This window comes from Trematomus bernacchii, unplaced genomic scaffold (assembly GCF_902827165.1).
Source record: "Trematomus bernacchii unplaced genomic scaffold, fTreBer1.1, whole genome shotgun sequence".
In the NCBI taxonomy this organism is placed as follows: Eukaryota; Metazoa; Chordata; class Actinopteri; order Perciformes; family Nototheniidae; genus Trematomus; species Trematomus bernacchii.
In genome coordinates, this window is record NW_022987942.1 from 2,596,113 (window position 1) to 2,617,975 (window position 21,863).

Consider the following 21,863-nt stretch of genomic DNA (forward strand, 5'->3'; position numbering starts at 1 on the left):
TATGACACATTGGTTAGTTGTTTAAGGAGGACATACAAAAAACAGCTCGGCAGACACTTTGAGATGCTGTGGTTGTCTGCTGTTGTTCTGGAGGCACTCTGCTGCCAGCTCTCCGTTAATCATCCACTCTTATTAGGGGAGAAAGAAAAACTTGCTCAGTTTAATTGCCGTTAGTTAAAAGAAAGCAACAGACACATCTCCCTGAGGTCTTGCTTACCCTGTGTAAATGACAAAGGAGAGCATACAGAGGCTCTTCTAGAATGCTGGCAGGGAAACAACACCCCCCGCCCATTCCCCCCGATACCTGGCCTTGCCTGAAGCTGGGCCTCAGCACTATTGATTCATTTGTGAGCTGAGCATTTTTCCTAGTGTGGGCTGCTGGGAGATCTAAGCTGCTAAGACCTCTGACACAACATGTATCCCGCCCTGTTTGGGATGTTCACGTTCAGGGAGGCCAAGTTAGCTTGAGTCTTCAATTTGATGTGCTCAGAGTCAAAAAGGACGGGTCACAATGTGGGGTGATCGACTGGATTACTTCAACAATTAATCGGTGACATTTACACTCTGCTTCGCTCTCTATTGCTGATCAATGTATCACAACCTGTGACTCACTCTGCCTTCAGTTTATCAGCTCTCATCTAGTGTGTGAAACTAGTGACATCCCCTTGAGGATAACTTGTCTTTAGTGACAATTAGCATGCTAATATATTAAACTAATAGTACACATGGTAAACATGATATGTGATTAACATAATCATACAAAATATAAAACAGAAATAAAACTCCAAACAAAGTGCCGCTAAGGCACCCGTCAGCGAGTTTTACGCGTGGGTAGAAAAGTAAATAGCTACATGCCGGTGCAGCGTATTGGCCGTGCAGATACACTTTAAATCGAAATAAATTGGAGACACTTCTAACTGTCCCATCTGGTCTCCTTCCTATCCACAGCTCTGATCCCAAAAATGTTTCACTCCATCATGGACAAAACTTTCACTATGCATAGTATTCAGCATGAGGTAACTTTGCTGAACTTTGAACAGAACTGCTATGAAACTGCTGATAAAAGTTTGTACATCAATTGATAGCAGTGGAACAACAAGATTTTAACTTAATAATCTATCAAGTTACTGGTAAGTAGCCATTTTTGTTCAGCTTCAAACAGCTGCTTACTGCATAGTGTAACACAAGCTGTAAGGTAGTCATTAGCTACTTGTTTTAAGCTACTGTAGCATGCATAGCATACTGATTAGCTAGCTGTTTGTATCCTCCTATATCCTTTGTTGCGCTGTTGCAGTCAAAGATCATTATTTGTAATAGAGTATGTTTAAGCAATAGCTCACGACAGGCCGTGGTATATGGTCATTATATCACAGCTAAGGGATGTGGTTCGGCCCGACGCTGATTACAGATTTGAAAACATCGTTGCTTGCTTTAAAAGTAGCACAATTCATTATGTCAAACCTTGGAAAGTATCTAGATATCCCTGCCCTAATGCCAAAGTAACTGGCAACTGAAATATGTTTTACCGTTTGATGTCTATGTCTGGACCGTTGCGTAAAAAGGAGGGTTTCTGCCCTGTTACTTCTCCGTTGTTTTCTTGTCCCAGTTTTGCTTTTCAGCCCAACTGTATACAGTTAAATCGACCAGACTTCTTTCTGCAGATGTGAGCGTCCTTAACAACGGTCAATAAGTCCTTGCTGCACATTATCCCTTACATGTTTCAATCTTAAGCTTTTTTAGTTAGTTAGTTTCGTAACGGACGTAATGTAACAGTTGTAACGGTTGTAGCTTTTCTCAGACGCGGAGGGATACTGACTTGGGACATGTAATGCAGGGGTCTACAAACATTACATTGGTTAAAATACAGAGATCAGGCACAGACTTATTGCCCACGCTCTATACACTTTCTTAGGGATTGCGCAATCAGAGTGAGGAGCTAATATAGATCAGTGGAAAAATGGTACTTCAAATATTTATTTGATTGTATTTTCTATTCTTTTTAAACGTTTGTAACAGCTTCAGTATTTAATTGACAGGAGATGCTCTGCGTCCCCTGACCGCACTTCACTGCCTTTAACACATTAAAACATGCATGTATGGGTCTTCCTTTGGGTCTCTGGTCTTGTCATGACATGGTCTTGATTCCATTTGGACCAGCTTTTTTTCAGACTTAGACTTTAATGTGCCTGTGAAGTACTGGAGCTCCCAAACCTGTGTAATAAAGATGAAGAGAGGCTGAGGGTGTGGGGGGGTTGGGATGGTGTGGGGTTCAGGGCTGACACAGCTTGTGGGCCAGATGATTGAGCTATAATTTCCTTCTCAGCAAAGATAACAGTGGATACCTGCCAAAGGATGGAAGCGAGAGCCGATAATGGTAAGACTGCTTGAATATTTAAAGCCTCTTTATTCAGCAGAGATATAAGGTAAAGAAGGAATTAATCCAGTTGGCTGCCTTTCTTCAGATTTAGCTGTTCACTATTCAAAGAAAAACACAACACAAGGAAAGTCTATGGGGTGTCAATGAATTTTGTAAGACAAAATCATGTGTCCATGTCAATTTAATCAAACTGGCATGTTATATTGTGGCCGGTCTTTACTTCTGATCATAAAGAATAATGCAGCAAAAAAATTGTGGATAAATGGACGACGGTTATATTGGTCTTTTTGACCCTCATAGTGCTTTTACGTATTAAGTCAGCAATCACCCATTCACACACATTCTTACAGAGGCTGCCATACAAGGTGCCACATGCTCAGGAGACTTCCATTCACACATGTACACACGTATGGCCCTGCCATGGAGGCAATTTGGGGTTCACTATCTTGCCCAAGGATACATCAACATGTAAACTGCTGGGGATCGGACCACGGACACAGTAAAATGCAGACTCTGCATTTAACACATCCTAGTATTAGGACCAGTGGGCAGCTACTGTGTAGGGTTCCAATGCCTTGCTCAAGTGCCTTGCTGCACCTTTGCAGTCCCCAGGAAGAGAACTGGCCCCACTTTGAGTACCCGTCCACATCAGCACAGTACTTGGTCCGTTCTGGGACTTAAACCCAGAGCTACTCTAGAAGTTCCCAATCTAAGTCTCTGATGCCCCTTTTCCACCTATCAGAAACATTGCTGTATCAGAATCAATGCGTGACATTTTTTGGACATAATATGGTCTGTGTTTACATTAGCAAGCATCGCTAACAATCTGTACTGGAGAAAGTATGTGTAAAAAAGCAGGATATAAAAAAGGTACTCAGCTTGTGGTAAACCCGCAAGAGAAAAAGCATTTGAGCTACATACTGTTTCAGAAATAATCCTTGATGTGGTTTGGAACATGATATGGCGTTTAATCACGGCAGCATTAAGCTGAGAATCTGCTGAGTTGTCAGCCTTATCTTCTCTCTGCAGCTCACAGCTTGCATGCACACTCCAAAGGGGCGTGGCCACAGCAGCTCTGGTTACATTTGAAGCTACGGACCCAGAATCAGCAAGTAACAGGGCTGAAATAGAGGGGTATGAGGCATGGCTAGAGTGGGTGATCTGTTTGGTATTTTGAACAAAACACTTCAGAGACATGTTTCTTATAGATATAGCTCTATAATACATTTTTCAAATATAGCATAATAGGTGAGCTTTAAGCAGCAGTGGACCGCTGATTCACTGGGGACGCTTGTGATGGACGAGACGCAGGATGTGCGGAGCTCCTCAGAAACTGGTGAGTTATGCAGTACTTATTTGTTTAATGTGTGACTAAAGCTGGCCTACTACAGCTACTGAGCGTGCAAGTAAACAAACAATAGAGCTAGCATGCTAATGCTACCCAGCACGTATCTCCATGGCAACGACGCTAACGCTCCCATGCAATTTTTCCCCTAATCGATTTATGATTTGTTGTAGGACGAGTTTTGTTCATGGTGTTTATATTGTGTTTCAGAAATGTCTGGTTTAGAGCCATCAACAACAGCCTGTAGAATAACAAAATGCCATTGTTATAAAAGTACTTGGGATATTTTTCTGGTGCTATAATAGGGATGTGCAGGGGTGCACATAACTTTTTTTGTGAGTTACTCAGATGAGTACCAGGAGACAGCGTTTGGTACTCACCCCACACGAAGCGTGGTCCTCCTCAGTGTCTCCTTCACTGTCCTCTATTTACACTTCTTGCATGCTACAGTAGATGATGAAGATGCACCTCCCTGTCTCTTTTTAAGCCTCCGATTTGCTTTCTCCAAAACTTGTTTCCAAAACTGTGAAGTCCTTGCATTTCCTGAGGCCAAGTTGAAGGATCAAATACTATCAAAATGATAGTATTATTATCGAAATTATCACATGACTTGAAGTCATATCTGATTTCAGATGTGGGAAGTTACTAAGTACACTTACTCAAGTACTGTACTTAAGTACAATTTTGAGATATTTGTACTTTAATTGACTTTGATGCTACTTTGTACTTCTACTCCACTACAGTTCAGAGGTAAATGGTGTACTTTTAGTCCATTACATGTATTTAATACCTTTAGTTACTTTACAGATCTGGATGAAGGATGTGAAATATAATCAAGTGTTTAATCAGACTTTAGTTCCACCTGGAGTAAATTCACAAGCTACCCTGCAGTATACAAAGTCATTCAAACTAGCTGCACCTTTACCAGCTTTGAGAACACTTTCATGATCAATCGTTATAAAACATATCATATATATTATTCTGAAATGGACCAATCTACTTTTACTTTTGGTACTTTAACCATATTTTGATAATACTTTTCTAATTTTACTAACGTAACATTGTGAATGCAGGACTTTTACTGTAACAGAGTATTCCTACACAAGATCTGAGTACTTCTTCCACCTCTGTCTGATTTCAAACTCTTCCATTAACACCCTGAGTAAGTTTGCAACTGTGTGTTTCACTCCACTTTGTTGTAAATAAAACTGCAGCACCTTGACCACAGAGCGTGAACGTTGTGATCAGCTGACTTTGCGCAGTTCTCCAGTGTGTGCGCGGGGCACAGAATGCACAGGGGAGTCTCCCACTGCAGCCAGTTGGCGGAGTTTTGGCACAATTCTGTTGTTTATACCGACGTTAACCCTGTCTGTGCACACGGTGAACAACTCTGTCGTCCAGTGATCTAAGCCTCTGCCTCCTGTAAAGCTTCACAGGTCCGTCGGTTATGTCCTGCGCGGCTCGCCCAGCTCCAGTTCAATCAGTCATAGAAAGTTCGAAGATCTTTTGCAGGGAGCGAAACGGCAACGTAGCTGCTTAATGTCTTTGTTTTTTTTTACATGTCTAGTAGTTTACTCCATTGAGTGTTTACAAGAAACACGTGTAGACTAAATATGTGTTTTGTTTTTGATGTTTTGAGGTACGCAAAGGCGATTAGTGGCACAAGTGACGTTACGCAATTCAGATGTGTGCCGCGCATGCGTACCTGCGTACCAGTTATGTGCACCCCTGGGGATGTGGCTTCCATCTATTGCACCTACACACTGTGGTGCTCTCCAACGGTTGTGGAAAAAAGCCATTTCCACTTCTCCGCATCAGCAGGGCAGCCAGTACAACCCTGGCTGCCCTGCAGAAATCCTGGACACAGTTGAAAACAGTGCTCAGGACTTCCCCGAAAAGATGGCTAATGGTCCTGTATTCACCGCCAGGGGCCAGCTTCAAGAGGGCAATTGCAACCCGTTTTCGAAGGGGTACACACAAACGGTAATTTTTGTTTCTTCTCCCCAAAACACAGCGGACCTGGTCGCAGATGTAGTTGTAGTTCGCGCCGTTTGTATCAAAAGAAGGAACGTAAACGGTTGGGTCATGACGCAAACTATGACGCAATGTCAAGCTCCACTCGAAGCTATGAGCGGTGGAAACACAAGTGGTGCTACAGAGTAGAACCAGATAAACCCCAGAAAAGCACAAGAACTGTTCTTGAACCGGTTTGGTGGAAAATGGGCATAAGACACTCCTGCCCCCTTGACAAAAAGACTGTAGTGAAAAGAACAATCAATACCTAATACATTGTATTCCAGTTAGAAGGTAAACACCACAATTCATGGTAAAATCACTTATGCTGAAATCTAAGCAAAATGCTTGCAATAACCCACTTCTATTAAACTGATTCACATTATGTTTCACCAATTGCGTCTATTCCGCCGTTATTAGCAAAGGCATCTGTGGCTACCAAACCAAATATATATAACCAATTTATATTTTCCAAAGAACAAAAGCTCAAAACTCTGCATGTTTTTTTCCTCATCAAACACCAAATCCGCTGATTCAAAACAGATTTTGCTTCTTTAACAGCTGGTCTGACTTTTTTAAACTTTGATTATAGCAAACAGCAACTAATAAAGACACATAAACTCATAAGGTTTTCAATAAAAATTGTAAATAAAAAGACAATAATTGCAGATGTTATTTCTGTAGCCAGTATCCCTGCAGTAAATCAATGAAGCCCATCCTTGGCGAAGGATTGTGTGTGTGTGTGTGTGTGTGTGTGTGTGTGTGTGTGTGTGTGTGTGTGTGTGTGTGTGTGTGTGTGTGTGTGTGTGTGTGTGTGTGTGTGTGTGTGTGTGTGTGTGTGTGTGTGTGTGTGTGTGTGTGTGTGTGTGTGTGTGTGTGTGTGTGTGTGTGTGTGTGTGTGTGTGTGTGTGTGTGTGTGTGTGGATGGATGGATGTGTGGAGACACAGTGATGGATCATTGGAGCTATGTGCTGCTCGAACGGGAGCTGCCTGGACGCTGCAATCATGTTGCGCGCACTATCCGTGCTGAGTGTGCTGACTATTCGTACAATGTCCCACTGTCTGGCTACCTGCATAAAGTCAAGTGCTCTGCGCAGTTGTCGGCGAAATGTCGCTCCTCTGTTTTCATTGAAACAGCTCCTTATATCCGTTAGCGCAGCTAGCTAGCACCAGATGCTAACAACAACACATAAGGTGTGCCTCCCTCGCGCGAGTCGCGCCAAACATACACACCCTCCTGGTCCTCCCGATGGCCAGTCCGGGCCTGCCGGCGAGCGTGGAAGTGTGGTCTGCCACAAGCGGGCGGCAGGAGTGGGGCTGTCAGCATCAGCTTGTAGATGGTATTTTAAACTCGATGCGCTCTGAAACTACGGGGCGGCCGAGGACAAAAATTACACATGCGTTAATCGCGTTAAAATAATTAGTGGCGTTAATTTGTTTTTGCATTAACGCGTTATTAACGCGTTAACTTGACAGCCCTAATTAATACATTATTAAAGAGCTGTTTCAGTTATATTTCCCCCTTTTCTTTTTTTTCGAGCAGCATATACAATACAGTCCATATGATAAAGTAAGTCATTGTCCCTCAGAACACAATCTGCTGCCTTTTAGAACCTGCCATCTGATTAGAGCGGAGCACGACTCCTGACTTTTCCTTGTGTTTTTATTTTAATTTTGTTTTTTATATATATCTGTTGTAACTTATTGTCGTTTATTGTGATTGTAGTAATGTGTTTTTATTACATGTACAGCACTTTGGCTCGACCAAAAATCGCTTTTAAATGTGCTATATAAATAAAACCTGATTTGATTTGATTTGATTTGACTCGTGACCCATAAATACAAATGCTAGATAATTGCATGGGTATAATTTAGCACGGGTGAGACAAACAAATCAGTCTGTTTTCCATCTTCAAGGTGGTGTTCACCTCTGGCCGTGCGATTGCTAATGCAGCGACACTTCCACCATTAGATCTGTTCCCTGAAATGGCAGTAAACATCGTCTTTGAGGAGAATGCAAATGCTGGGCGTAGAGGTGGATCCATCAGTTTAATGACTGTGTTCATAGGACAGTTAGTGAATATCAAGATGATGGCTGCAGCTACAGCTGCCTCTAATTGTAGGGCTGGGAAGAATGGCTTCTTGCTAGATGGGGATTAACTTCAAACGGACCCAATTAATTCACTTTCTTTCCATCCTTCAACACTTCTGTTCTTCTTTCTCCTTTCCCACCCTCTTCCCCTTATTCGTGTTCCCTTTGTTTGCTTTGCCCCGCCTTTATCCCTTTATTTAGCATTCTGTTACAGTACATCTGTTTTTCTCTCCTGCCCTTAATTGCTCTTTCTGAGTGTTACGCAGGTATGTGTGAGGCGACATGGAATGGGATCAAAATGCAGACAATTAAACATAAAGGAACAGCTAAGAGGTTTATGTTATACATGAGCTCGATGGCAAGTCCAAACAGAAGATGACGCCTGTGTCGGCTCGCCGCTCCCTCAGCTCTCTGCCTTTAGCTATCCTGCTTTTGTTTTATGTATGTCAGAATGTCTCTGCTCTGCTCGTCTACGATCACCAAGCTCTCCTCCACCTCAGACCCTCATTGGAGTTTATACTGCTGCCCAAACCTACATCTGGCAACCATAAATCGACTCCCCCCCACCCTCTACTGTCGGATATTCCCACCTACCTGCGCGGGTTGCCCTGCATCCTGCCTCGCCGAAAGCGCTTTAGACGACGGGGAAAGCGTGGTGGTGCGCTTGTCCATCAAAAAGCATACCTGACAGCTTCTTCTGGGACTTATCCACGCATCAGATGTCATGGCCCTCCCGCTGCACGCCATTTAAGGGATCGGTGGATTCGCCCTGTCTTTCCGGAGTTGCGGCCTCTGCTGGGCCCGCTGACAGCTCCTCCTGACTGACTGACTGCTCCCGGCCCGTGCGGCGTTCAACACGCACATCTTAGTCCGCTGAGACGCACTACACCTTCGGCCAGCCCGGAGGAAGTACCCCTCAATGCAGTGCGCAATGCCTCAACGTCTCAACGTGGGCGGGAGCTCAACGTGGGCGGAGCTCAACCTTTCTCAACCTTTGAGGCACGTGACGTCCCGACTCCCGTGTTGTGTACTTACCCAGTCACAAAAGTAACATATTATATCTTATATTATTAATATATATATAATTCTGATGTCTGTGGTTATTTAAACATTCCCTGATAAACGTTATTTCAGCGTCACTAAATGAGTGTTAATCCCAGTGTGTTTAGTGTACAACATCACATGTCATTTCACCTTCAATTCACGGTTTTCACAACGTTAGCCATATGCTAATGCTAACCGGAAATGAAGACTTTTCAGAATAAAAGTGTTAAGTTAATAGTTAGTGTGAACTTCCGTTTTTTTCAGAATAAAACTGCTTTAAATTAAAACCATGTATTTAATTTAAATTACGTCATATCAACATTGATTTTAATTTCTTACAGTAGGTGAGGTTTTGGGGTTTGGGAAGGAGGAAGGAAGATTAGGATTAGGTAAAAAGGTAGGGAGTGGTTAGGGTTAGGATGGGGGGAAGGGAAGGGTTAGATTGAAGGGAGGGAAGAGAACTGCTACCGGGAAACAGGATGCAACGCGTCATCTGTGAAGCTCCGCCCGCGTTGAGCTCCCGCCCACATTGAGCTCATTGAGGCATTGCGCACTGCATTGAGGGGCTTCTCGCCCGGGGCGAAAACTTTGCATGGCTTTGCTAAATGCTAGGTCAATAGCAAACAAGACGTTCCTGCTAAATGACTTCTTCACCTCTCGTGATCTGGATTTTATGTTTCTGACGGAGACCTGGGTCCACGCTGGCGAGTATACACCGTTCTCTGAACATTCTTCAGCTCCCCCCGTACCACCGGCAGTGGTGTAATTATCGACGGTGCAGCCGGTGCAACGCACCAGGGCCCAGAGCCGGCCAGGGGCCCATGCAACAACAGAAAAAAAAATATTAAAATATGTTTTTAAAATATTTAGAAATATTTTTTTTAAATATATATTTTTTGGGGCCCCAATGGCATTGATCGGTTCACGCAGTCTTCAAAGTAACCAAGCATCCTAAATTAATTTCTAATTTGTTTGTCCAATGACCTTGCTCATGTCATGTGATACCTTGCGTGACGAGCGAACCGTTTAATCAACCTGTACTGTACTGTAGCTAGCAGCAGCAAGATCGGTAGCATTATAACAAATGTAATAGCTTGCATTTGTAATGTACAGCAAACCAAAGCACAAGAGCTCATGTTTATGGTGTTGATATCAGGCATTAGGAGTAATGTGTTACATTAAACGGGATTACATAAAAATGATTTTTTTTATAAAAAAAGACTATCAGATTACTGTTACGTTTGAGTATTTTTACTAGCAGGATAACACTGTTAGTGAAAAAAAAAAAGATCATCTAGTGCAGTAGTTCTCAAACTTTTTCTGTCAGGCCCCCCTTTTGGAGAAAAAAAAGTCGGGCCCCCACAACACAAATAACACCAGAAGCTAACAACAACGATTTCCGGTACCGGTGCGCTCTCTCTCGCAAAAGCTGGAGTGACTCATTTCCATGACATTAACCAAACTCAAAAAGAAATGTTTTAAGTTATGACTGAGTTGTTTTCAGTGCAACTTCATTTATTGAGAGTTTTAATTATAGTTATAATCAGAGATGGGGTCGTTACTAAAAAAAAGTAATATATTACATATTACATATTACTTTAAAAAAAAAAAGTAATATATTACACTACTTCGTTACTCTCTACATAAAGTAACTCGTTACTTTACTCGCAGGGCCGGCCCGCCCCTCCCTACAGGCAGATCACGCAGACTGCTAAAGTTTCAAATGTTCTCTTTAGTTCAGTTTCCATTGTCGCATAAGACTGATCCAGATAGCTCTGACTATGGCTGTCCTCTGTCTCCTGCGATCTGTATTTTGCGCAGTATATCTCTGAACGATGCGATGGTGATTCCACTGTGCAAATGGGCAACATTACCTCTACTATGAAGGATGCTACAAGCCTGTCCATCTCTGCTTTGGTTACCGGTCCTCCAAATTCTAATGTGTGCCGCGGCGGCGGCGCACTCACAACATCCTCACTCTGGGTTCGGGGGTCCGGTCCTTAGCTATTAGCTTCACCTTAGCATGTGTTCTTTGCAGGTGTTTGTTGAGGTTTGACGTGGTGTTTGCAGCAGTGTATAACAGCTTCTGGCCTGGACACAGTTTGCACCTCACCGTCACATTCCTGTCTATTCTTCGGACGAACTCAAAATAATGGGCATACCTCCACCCCTCGAAAGTTATCGCTGACTCTGCCATGTTTATGCAGCACTGCACGTGGAGATGTGGACGCGCAAGTCGCGCAGATTACGTACATATAAACCTGCGGCGGAAACCCCTCTTGTCTGTCAGTGTGATTATGACTGATTTTATAAAAGTAACGAAGTAACACGTGTCGGGGCAATGTTAGTAACTGTAGTGTGATTACTGAATTATAAAAGTAACGCGTTACACTACTCCGTTACCGACAAAAGTAATATTATTACAGTAACGCGTACACCCAACTCTGGTTATAATGATTCCAGTTTGTTCCATTGACTCATTTTCTTTGAGTTGAATTATTTTTATAATAAATTCAAAAACCTTGCTATAGTGCTCAGTGCCGTTTAGAATATTTAATTTAATTTAATTTAATTGATCATTATATGGTGCTTAAGTAAATCAATGCATTCACCGTTATAATGGATATGATCCTTCTAAGTGTAGGGACCGAGACACCGCCTCAGGACGGGAGCGATTATCCGGACCGCTGCATCGGTCAGATGAATAATCTGATCCATGGAGTGGCTGCCGCAGCGGGGCGGGTGATGTCCTTGGCCACAGTGGTGTCACAATGGGAAACACTTGTGTTTTTCAATGCACACACAAATGTGTTCCGTTTCATATACATGTAAATAAAATCCAAATACAGAAAAAAGTTTTACATATGTATTTGTTTTCCGTTTAAATCCCCTGAACCTGCAAACACAAACCGCTTTCTGTGCATGGATCGCTGTGCATTCGTGTGTGGGTTTTTTGAGACTCCCCTGACGGTCACCCGATTCGTACTTGTAATTTTTTCTATCTATAGCCAATCAGATGTCTCCTCAATTCTAAGCCAATCACATGAGCGCGCCCCCACGAGGGTAGATTTCTTGCGTTCATGACGTAGCGCTTCATGTACGCATTTTGCGCTGTCCGGAGCTGACCGGTCCATGGAGCCTGTCTGCAGGCGCTAATCTCAGGACACCTCCACTCTCAGTACATTGCCACTTTCCGAACCATTAATGAATGCTTGTGTACACAAAAACGGCAGGCAAAACCGTTTTAAATGTGTGTTTCCTGTATGGCAAATACAGCTGCTTTATTTATGTCTGTATGAAGTTGTTGTGAGTGTGGAGGGAGCAGCTACAGGTTAGCTTAGCCTAATCGATCAGTGCACTACGAAGCCAGTGCTAGACAGTGAACTGTCAACGGGGGGAGCCCCGCCGGTCATTATCGGCCGATATTCACTCTTAATAGTTTGATCGGTGCTCTCTATAAAGGCCGATCAGGAGAGCTGGATCTGATCGATATGGACATAAACGCGAGTGAAGTTTTAGCGAGCTGCATGAGAAACTGACGGGCTGTCAGGAGAGAGGGAGAGAGGAAAATAGATGATTCTTACTCCCGTGTTATTAGCCATCCGGTCATAGTCCGGTAATTACCTGCTAACGGAAACTCTGCTACACAATTCTTCTTCTTCTTCTTATTATTATTATTGAAACATGACCGGTAAGTTTCAAATTTGTCCGGTAAAATAAATTCTGTCCACCCTGCTCCGGACAGCGCAAAATGCGTATATGAAGTGTCATGAACGCAATAAATCTACCCTTGTGGGGACGCGCTCATGTGATTGGCTTAGAATTGAGGAGACATCTGATTGGCTATAGATAGAAAAAGTACGAATCGGGTCACCGTCAGGGGAGTCTCAAAAAACACACGAATGCACAGCGATCCGTGCACAGAAAGCGGTTTGTGTTTGCAGGTGTAGGGAATTTAAACGGAAAACAAATATGTGAGGATCAAAAATACATATGTAAAACTTTTTTCTGTATTTGGATTTATTTACATGTATATGAAACGGAACACATTTGTGTGTGCATTGAAAAACACAAGTGTGGATCCGGAAATACAAGTGTGAATCCTTTTGCGGATCATGAAATTCAAGTGTGAATCCTTCTGTGTGCATGTGTGTATTATGAGACTGTTCTGAGCCCATATTTTTCCTCCTGCCTTCACAAACTTTACACACGTATATAATAATATCGTCTGAAAATTGCTAGAGGACATTCATACTCTGCAATCCAAGACTTAATTAAATCCACCAAAAACCTGACATGATTGTAACGCGATTATTTTTGAAAAACATAAATCCTTGTGTGTCTGAGCCGCAGCGACACGGAGTGATTCAGAGCGGGTCCTTCTGCTGTTGGTTCTGGACTGGTGTTCTTGTGTTGGTGGATGAAGCAGACTGCTCCGTGTTTGGTGCCGCTGTCACGTCTGTTCCCTGATCTCTGCGTCACCGACCGATTTGATATTAAAGTGACAGAAAAAAAAACGTTATAGTAAAGCCGCGGCCGGAAAATCAGGAAGCAACGTTACTACGCTATAATCGGTAATCTTCCGTCACTGCATCGATACCGAATCGTCCACGTCCGCATCGCAATGCATCGTAGAAACGATTATTTTCAACACCCCTAGCTAACGCTAGCATCGGCGATCTTTTATACTTCATGCTATCTGCACAAATGGTTGAAATTAAAAAGACCAGGCAGTTCAGAGAGAATCAAAGGAAGGCAGGCAGGCAGCTTTGCATGACATTCTTCTGGACGTGTTTCATTGTGGTGATAGTGAGGGTAGTCAATCGTTTTGTTGACAAGACAGTAGTGACGGCCATCTTGGTGACGTGTGTTGTTGACCAGAGATGTAGTTCATTGAGCGTTTCACACAAACAAATGTGTTACTTCACAGTTTTACAACACATTTAATTTTTTTTGACTTGCAAAATTATCTTTTAAATTGACAAACATCATATGTGTAATTCGTGGCCCAATTCAAACGGGATCGAAAGATAATCTTTCTCTCTCCATTGACGTCAATACATAATTTTTCCGAAATAAGGTCCCATGGAGGTCCACCGGAAGGGGAGGGACTTCGGCACTCTATATACAAGTGATTGGAATATGATATATTAGACAAATCATTTCTAAGCAGCAGCCAGATGAATGTTATGGATGTTGTTTCAAAGTTCAGGTGTTTAATAGTCTTATGGCCTGTAGGATGAAGCTGTCCCTGAGTCTGGTGGTTTTAGTCCTGATGCTGCAGTACCGCCTGCCAGACGGCAGCAGACAGAACAGTTTGTAGCTGGGGTGATGGGGGTCTTTTATAATCCTGAGGGCTTTCTTTAAGGTTAACCTGGTATTTTTACTCCACTACATTTATTTCAGTTACTTTGCAGATTCTGATTAATGATGTGAAATACAAACAACCCTTAAATCAGACTTTAGTTACACCTGAGTAAAATTCAGGGAAAGGTGATTGTCAAGTGCCAACAATCAGGATAGATATTTGATAGTTGGTGCTTGAGAAGACAAAACATGTATCTGCAGATCTCTATAAAGTATATTCATTACTCGTTATTCTCTACTAATAGTTCATTAAAAACTGTATATAATGGCTATTTTGCACATCAGATATACTGGTTACAATATTGTAACCATTAAGAAAAGCCAACTGCATTAAAAACCCAGTTAACAAACACTAGGTAAAGTATTTTTCCTTCAGTAATGAAGATGTAATTCCAATGTAGACACACCTGGGGTCGCTGTTCAGTCTGTTACGCTGAGCCATGCATTGTCTGGAACGTAAAAGGGACGAAGAAGACAAAGTGAAGTGACGTACTTCCGGTTCCACATGAAAACATTCCCAGTGCAAAAACAAATCGCTAAATAAAAAGATAAAACACTATAAATAGAATGGTTTTGAATAATAGATGAGAGTAAAATCTACGTCACTTTACAGCCTCACCCACACGGGAAACCAACGCTGTCATTTGAATGGCGATCAAGCCTGAAGTCACAGAGCTCTTCTGTTACTGTCCTTTCTTACAGAAACACGTAACTCTGGATTTGTTTTAATGTTTGAGGTGCAATAAACGACACAGCAGCTTTTTGGCATGTTAAAACTATTATTTTCTGCCTCGCTCATGAGAGCTGGCGAAATTACAGCCTCGCCTACTGATTTTAATTTAACCATATATCGAGCCCGATCGTCGATTTCAAATGTGTGCTCTAAAATGATATTTATAAATGACTATTATCATTATTATAAGCAAGACAATAAATGGCAAAGATATGTAGAAAATAAACGTATTTAAGATACGTTCATAACAAACGTAACGTGGGAGAAAATACGTTTCCAGCTAAACGTAATTGAGAATGCAGTTTAGTTCTGTGGGAAAGTAATTTTTAGGAGACACGGTTGCCCCATCTAAAACACAAGTGGATCTGACTTTAATTACATTTGACTTGAGTGTTTTGTCCACTTAATGTGTAGCTTAAAATAATACTTCTGCATACAGTATGTGACACTGTAAGTGTTGCACGGCCAGATACGGCTCAAGAAGCTGACACAGATAAGGAAATATATGATACATTATGATGTGATATGAATGATAATGGGACACATCTACGTCTGCACTCACAGTACGTAATGTTACTTTGATCCGGTTACTTATGTTGTGGCAGATATTTAAAGGGGACCGATCATGCAAAATGCACTTTTGTACATCTTTTATACATGAATATGTGTCCCTGGTGTTCCAGGGAACTCACCAAGTGTCAGAAAACACAACCCTCTCTATTTTCCTCCATACCCAAATCTCTAAAAAAGGGGCTGCAACGGATCTGATCAAAACTGATCCAGATTTGAACACTTTACTGACGTCAGGAAAGTGGCGCTACGGCTATTGGGCCAACTCTCCACCTATCAGGGGAATGTGGGGTTGGGCCACGGCCGGCCATTGCCGCTCGAAAGCGCTGGAGACGCTGTAGTACATATGCCAGGCCTGTAAGTGGCGCTGTAGTCTGCCACAAAAGCAGCGAAGAAGACTTCCCGCGCATGGTTACCCTTCTGTTTGTTCTCCGCTGTGGCTTTTTTTCTCCCTCCCCGAGGCAAGCGTTTGCTCCTCCTGCTGCTTTAATTCAATGCAATCCCTCCCCGTCGAGGCAAGCACTGTAATTCTCTCCGGTTAGTCCACCAGCAGATGTCAAACACCCACCTCTCCGCCTCTTCCAAGGAACGAGGGGACCGTGCAGCAGAGTTTCAGTTAGGTTTTCTTTCGCCGGTCAAGATGTCCGTTAAAGTTTAAATCTTCCGGACAAAATTAGAAAAGTGCCGGTCAAAGGTCTTCTTTGTTATTTATTGAGCTTTAAAACAAATGAATAACGACTCTATATATACTCTATATATCTATAATAATATAATAAAACACGGAGGACGGAGATCTATTTTTCTCCCCCTCTTCTGACTTGATCAGAGCACGCTATCCTCTCCTGCAGGGGGGCGTGGTCAGCTGCAGCTCACAGAATCAGCCCCCTGCAAAAACAGTGCTGGAAAGAGCAAATGGAGCGAAATGAGGCATGGCTAAAATGCATGATCTGTTTGGTATTTTGAAAACAGAAACGTATAAATATACCTTATATAGGTATGGCCCTACAATATATCATTTAAATATAGCATGATAAGTGTCCTTTAAGTAAGCTTTCTTAACGCTAATGTTATAATAGTCAGATTGCTCTGAAGATGGGAGGTGATATTCTATTAACTTTCATGTTCACACAGTCGGTGATTTCCGTCTTTCCTGCAACTGCAGTTTAAACCGTATTTCCTTTATCCTGTAATATGACTTGATAGCTTTAAACTCCGCACACGGAGCTCTGATTGGTCAGCAGGCGGTGCTTTCACTGAGTTGATCTCTTATCATGGAGATCAGCATAAGTTACCATGGAGATCTACCCCGGTAAGAAGTGAACCAGCGTCGTAGGACCTGAAACCCAGAGTTAACCCTGAAGTTACCTTGCTAAGCGAAAATCCGGCTTCGTAGTATAGGCCACTGGTCCTTTGTTTTTTTTCTTCCGTTTTTCTGATCAGCTTTAGTTTAATAAAGCTTGTATAAACCTGCCACAATTGTTTTCTTCATTTGGATTCACCCTGCTCCACTTCCACCATAACATTCACAGAGCGTTATTCACCTTCAGTCCAATCTCCTGTGTCACTTCTGGTTGCAAACAAACAGGACATCCACAGCACAACTGTTGCCTGTTGTAGTAAATAACTTTTTTCCTGTACAAGGATTATATATAAGGAGGCATACAATTAAACTACAGGGGGATGATAGTATCTGTCTTAAAGCAGGTAGGGACGCTCTCCTGTCAGTGATGACATCATCTAGCTGGTTTATACAGATTCTTACAGGATCAGAGATGTTCTCAAGCCAAGCAGCGTTTGACATTCATATTCCTTATTGCTTTGGACAAGGAGAAATTACACTTTCAAAAATGATTTATAAAGGTCCTTTTATGCTTTTAGCTGTTTTCCCTTCCCTGTAGTATGTTTTTGTGCATGTAAATGGTCTGCAAAGGCTAAAATCCCTGTGTTCACTTCAGAGGGAGTTTCTCCTGTCTTCCTCAGGCAGTCTTTTTCAGTGGAGTTTGGTTCGCCTAGTCTGACAGGGTGGTCAAAATATGTTGTTGGCAGTCTTCTCCAGATTTTCTGCATACAAACTTATTTGATCTTCCTTTTCCAACGTTGATGAGTGTATTACTCTCATGAGAAATACGAATTGCAGTAACAAAAGTGCCCCACCTGCATGTGCTGCTATCAACACGGTGAGGATAAAACAGGAAAGATCTATGATGACAGAATTTCGAACCAATAATTCCGTAATAATTTACCTTGGGGTTCCACGTGTCCATAAGAAACTGAATACCAGTAAAGCATTTAAAGTAAAACAGAGGCTCGCTGCATCTTCACCCAGCCAGATAGATAAAAGTAAGGAGCAGTGACAGGCAGGATAACTCGCATAACTTTGATCATGCATTATGAATTCTGGATGTTTTATTCATGCGGGCGGAGAAGCACAGCTCGAGGATGTGGCCTTTTCCCCCTCTCCCTGCTGCTCGATTCTACATGAGGTAATACAGCCTTGTTTTCTCTCCACTGCTTCATCTCTACCTGCAGATCAGAACATCTCCCCCCCTCCCCCTGAGACCCCATGCTCTCCACCTATCCACCAATCCGGCCTGCGCGAAGGCTAAGAAAAAGATTCATTGCAGAGGAGGAACTGTTGGTGAGGCAGCAGACCCTCTACAACAGATCATTTATTCCACTGTGATGTGTCTTGAGTCAGCTGAGGAAAACCGCTCGGGATTCAGGTGATCAGAAAGTAAAAGGCTTGTTTTTGGGTTTGATCAATGCACTTTTTATAGTGAGAAACTCGGGCAAAACAAATAAGTTACAGCTTTAGTCAGGGCATGAATTGGACTTTAGAAGCATACAGGTATACTGGTCAATGCAGAACATTTATTTTGAGAAGGGTAGGCTTGCAATTTGTATTGTTTTTGTAGACTTTTATTGTATTCTAGATTTTTTTTTTTTTCCGTCACAGGGTTTTTAAACACCAGTATAAAAAACGAATGGTTTTATATACCTGTGTCCATTGTTTTCTGCATTTGGATTCACCCAGCTTTACTCCCCACCGCGACTTTCACAGAGATGTCTCTTGATAACAGTTAATTGGAACCTGTTTGGATGCCAAAAAAAGTACCTATAAAAGTCCACTTTTCGCAAAGGAAATTAAATCTGGTGCTATCAAATTTAAAATGAAATGGTGGAAGACAATAAATGAGATGTGACAATAAGCGTCTTTGTTTGTCTACGGTACTGAATATAGTGAATTGACTTTGACATATTTTACAGAAACAGGAAGCTTTGTTATAACATGCTGCTTTTGCATGGAATGGAAATGTAGAGCCAGGGTACTTTGTCTGTGATTTAAATAAAATAATTGAAACATATATTCTATATCCATCTTTAAATCAATCATTGCAAGCTGAAAGGTTAATTCTGTCTCAGGGTTTGTGATTGAGTCTGGTTTATGTTGTGTTTAGAGCCTGCTTTGCTCCTCCTCATATGCATATTTGTCTACACTAAACCAATAGCTGAACTGCAGTTATCTTTTTTAGTTATTACATTTCTTGACAGGCAGACAAAATAAGGCAACCTCTCAACTTGTAGCTCCAATTTTCCTTCTTGAAAAATGTGAACAAACTTAACAGATGTCATTTAGATCCGACTGATCTGATATTTCTGATTGAAATGTGTTCCCCAATAATTTACAACTACATTTACATGTTAATCTCCTTATCTAATAACTCATTTATAAATAGAACATCTAAATACAGATCTCATGTTTACATAAAGTGGACATTTTGTATAGCTGTGTACATAATTTATTGTAATATTTAACTAGAATTACTAACATTTCAAGATATTACCTGATAAGGCCTGATCAGGAAAAAAACATCAAATCATATGTTGTATTCACAAAACTGTCAATTCATTCACTCAAGTCTGAGGGTGGAAGGACTAACTCAATTTTTGTTTTTGGACTAATGAATACTATGTCACTATCAATAATTAAATTCAGATTTTGTTCTGGCTAACACCCTTAATTGACTTACTACTCATTTGTTACAGATATAACTAACATATCAACTACACACGTTACTGGTCACGGTAATGACTGTAGCCTTACATGCACTAATCTAGACTTTGTTTTCAACATGTAACAGTAGTGTCAGTATTGAGTGTCCTCCTCCTGATGTGTTTAGTTCCATTGTGCAGAATGTATCAGATCACTCATTAGGTCTACTCCCACAGCTTGTCAGAGATGTGATGGAGAGGCTCATCTAAAGCTTAATAATAACTGTAATCTAGGGCCACAACAACCATTTGGCCTTATTTGCTATTCACTGTAGTGGCACTTCCCTGCAATCTATCTTACAGAATGATTTTCCTGTCTGAGGTTTAAAGAGCTTTAAACACCACAGCTTTTTTAATGTTTTCACAATCAAATCAAACCACACCAATAAGGAGAGTTCTGGCTGTGATGAATGTTTTTGGATCGCAGGGAGAGTGTCTTCTATGAATTAGTATCATATCATATCATGTCAATTGAGGTATAATCAGTATTAGACTTTTATTTAGAGCGGACATATTATGCTCTTTTTCAGACTGATATCAGTATTCTGTGCCTCTACTGTGACATGTCTCCATGCTTTAATGTTCTCTCATACTGCCTGTGCTGCAGCACCTCTTTTCACCCTCTGTCTGAAACCAGAGCCCAGTCTGCTCTGATTGGTTAGCTGGCCGGCTCTGTTGTGATTGTTCAACCGCTTAGAGATGACCACGTACAATGGGTTGGAGAACTAGCCAATAGAAGCGTGAGTTTTACGTAGTGATGTCATTATGTTACAATAGTAAACAGTCCAATAGAGGCATTTCAGGGAGTGGGTGGTGGGGGGGGGGGGAGTGTGGGAGAACCCCCTGTTCACTGTGACCCTTGCTCTCTATTACAGTTAATTCAGTGTACAATGTAAAAACAGCATTTGCACTTCAGTGGTTTCCTGTTCAGAAATGACAACATTTCACCTTGTCCTGAACGCCGCTATTTTGGATCCCCTCCAAGGCAATGTAAAAAATAAATGACTTAGATATAACTGCAGTCAGGGCCGGTCTTTGGCATAGGCGGTCGCCTATGGTGCCAGATCTGGGGGGGGCGCTGCGCTGGTAGCTCTGGGAGGGAACAAAAACATTTTCCGACTGTTTGCGCTCATCCAAATGTTCGGCCTTGATGTAACAACATTCGTAATTAAGTAAAGGTAACACCCTTTTCACCCCGGTTACATGTTTCATTTGCCCTGTACGATGGGCGCTGTAAGTGATGAAAGTGGGGGATGTTGGCTTATCAGTCACCCGCAGCTCACAGCCAAAGTGCGAGAGAGAGAGAGAGGGTGCACCAGTTATGGGGATTTATGTTAGCATCTGGTGCTAGCTGCGCTAACGGATATAAGAAGTTGTTCCTAAAACAAGCTGGAGGTGGGAGTCCTCTCCTGTCAGACTGAGAGTCTCTGTGAGGTAAAGGACTCTCTGAGTGTTTAGATAGTTAACTTTAGTCTAAGTTATCTCAGTAGGTCTCAAACGTTTTGATCACAATTGTTGTAAACAAATATTTCCAAGGCACACCTTTATAATTATTAGGATAAATAAAAACAGGTTTGAAATCATTCCAATGAATACTATAGGACAGTAAATCAAAAATATCGTTTAAAGCTGGAGAGATACAAAAAAATGCATAAATAAATAAATGTTAACTAAGTAAAATAAGATATGAATGAACAACAAAAATAAAATATGTTACATTTATTTTGCAATTGGTTATGGGTGTTTAAAGTTGTACCCCCTAGATCAGGTCTCTAGTAATTCTGCTCAAGGTGCACCAGATTGAAGCATTTTACTTTAAAATGTTTAAACATTTCTTGCCGGGTGGGGCATACCTCCGGACCCCCCTAGAGGATGTGACGTCCACCCCCCAATTAAAACATGTTCATAGAATACTTAATACATGTGAAGCCTTCTTTATGTAACCAACATGTCAATACGTTTCTGTTTTTGTAGTGTATTTGTCTTTTGTAGAGATTTTTGATTTATTCCTTATATATTATATTGTGTATTCCTTGGATACTCTATTGATCTTTATCTTTTCTACTGTACGATTTTCAGTAGTCAGGTCTTACTTATAGACCTGACTGCAGGTCTATAAGTAAGGCCATAGCCCATATTAAATTACTGGAGTGAATGTATTAAAGCCCAATACGACGGACGGATGGAACGGATGGATTGATATTCTTTATTGATCCCAAACTGGGAAATTATTTTATAACAGCAGCAGCAAGTTATCAAACAGAAAATA